A 2,406-nucleotide genomic window follows, 5' to 3' on the forward strand; every position below is an offset into this window, starting at 1 on the left:
GCAACCAATAAATCCACAAACCTTGTGAAGTACCTGCCGTGTGCCACTCATTGACCCAGGTGCTGGGAATAGAAAGAGAAAACTGAGCCCTCAATGTGCCTACATTCTTCACCGCTTTTCTCTTGAAAATTCCCAGAAATTCAGNACAACCAATAAATCCACAAACCTTGTGAAGTACCTGCCGTGTGCCACTCATCGACCCAGGTGCTGGGAATAGAAAGAGAAAATGAGCCCTCAATGTGCCTACATTCTTCACCGCTTTTCTCTTGAAAATTCCCAGAAATTCAGCCAAGAGGATGACTTGGGGAAGCTGGGAGAGTCACTGAGACGTGGGGGAGAGGCTGTCTGCTGGCACCCAGTGAGCCTTAGGAGTGGGCAAGAGGAGAAGGGCTGCCTTCTAACTAAACTCTGCTTTATCTCCTTCCTTTGTTTGGGTGTTGGGCACGTGCCCTTGTCCTCTGAGGGAGGCAGGAGGAGGCAGCCAGCCAACACTGACTGGCCGCTTATTTTACAAGTGGGAGCTTTATCCAGAGATGGAGATGTTTTCTTGAGTTGTCAGAGTAAGTTAGGGGATGAACATGATCTTTTTGGCTACCTCTCCAAACCCGAGGTGCATGTGATGGATGCAAGGGACAGCAGAGCAAAAATCCAGCAACCTCTGGACAGGGGATGTGTGTGGGAGATGTCCAGGATCTGAGCAGATAAAGGGAAGGCCCCAGGGCAGGGGTGGCTGTGGCTGGGAGGCTCCAGCAATGATGAGCGTCTGAAGAATGGCATTTTCATTTCCCTCTGAATTTCATTACAGGTGCATGTGTGTGTATGGTGGGGGGGGGGGGGGTTGGAGTGTGAAGGGAATGGACCCCTGCAGCAGGAAGGGAAGTGAGAGCAGGGAGGTGCAGTGGAATCCCTCCAGAGTGGCCCATCCTGGCACAGTCAAGGTGTGAGCTCACGTCCCCCTGTCTCCAAATGCAGAGCTCTCGCCTCTGTAGCAGGCTGCCTCTTAAAATCCCTCTCAGTCACAGCAGAAGCTGCAGTGTGCTTCTTTGTCCAAGAAGTCCCATTGGCAGGTCCAGAAGGTAAATGAGAAGGGGCTGGTCAGGGTCATGTGCAAAAGCAATGAAAAGGGCTGAGTCTGCAAGAGATACACATTTCCAAGGAATTAACTGGAAACTGAATCGGGCTCATTGACTGGGGATAGAATGAACACATGATGGCCGATGAATATGACAGAAAATGACTGTGCTCTAAGACATGACCGTGGGATGGAGAAGGTTTTGGAGAAGCCGGGGGAGACTCAGATGGCCTGATGCAAGGGAAAAGAGCAGAACCAAGAGAATGTTCGCCCAGGGATAGCGTAAAGACAAGCGACTTGGAGAGACGTGAGAGTGGGGATCGGCAAAATGGCCAGCTGAGTCCCAGCATCCAGCCGATGCACGAGGGAGCATCCTGCCTCCTCTATAGAATGAGACGTCGACGTCTGGACGCGGCCAATGGCGGGGCTCCATTTGGTGACCTCGCACAGTTGTTGCGAAAGGGTTTTTTCTTTGTTTTGGTTTTTTTTTTTTCAATGGCGGAAGGGTGTGAGGGAGAAAAAATAGATTCTTGTTGATTGAGATAATTTAATTTACAAAAGAAAATATTGCTCTAGAAATATCAATAGAAAATTCTGACTAATAATAAACATTGCTTTATAAATGTAAGAAAAGTCTTTTTTTTTTTTTTTGGCTAGGCAATGGGGTTAAGTGACTTGCCCAGGGTCACACAGCTAGTAAGTGTTATGTGTCTGAGGCCGGATTTGAACTCAGGTCCTCCTGAATCCAGGGCCGGTGCTCTATCCACTGCGCCACCTCACTGCCCCAAGAAAAGTTTTAAAAGGGTCTGTATGGCCAGCCTACACCTCAAAGAGTTGAATGGGGCCCCAAGGAGGCGGCTCTGTCCATCCCACTCACTGAGCAAGCTGTGGGTCACGGTGACTTAGCTGGCCCAGTCTGATATGATGGCGACGCAGGGAAGAAAAGAAGCAGCTTTTCCAGCCCAATCGGACCACAGCTGGAGAGCCCCGACCTCTTCCCTGATCCCTGATGAGCCCAGAGAGGGGAGGGGACCTACCCCACAGGCACTGTCTCCAAGCCAAGCCCCCACTGGACCAGGCTGCCTTGGTGGCATCCCCGGCCTTGTTCACATGACCAATGTCCAGAAGCAGAATTTCCAAAGGCCGCTGTATCAGGAACACACCCGCTTCCGTTCTCTGCACCCCGAAATAGAGGGCAAATTAAGGCCGGCGACAAGAGGCCTGACTATGAAATCACAATGTGGCTTCTGGTGTGGAATGGGAGGCCTGCTATGCCCCAGCCTAGAAATAGCTCCTTTCTGGGCAGGCTTCTGGGCAGATGCTGCCAGTGAATG

The sequence above is a fragment of the Vombatus ursinus genome, unplaced genomic scaffold (assembly GCF_900497805.2).
Source record: "Vombatus ursinus unplaced genomic scaffold, bare-nosed wombat genome assembly UNPS02015017.1, whole genome shotgun sequence".
NCBI lineage: Eukaryota > Metazoa > Chordata > Mammalia > Diprotodontia > Vombatidae > Vombatus > Vombatus ursinus.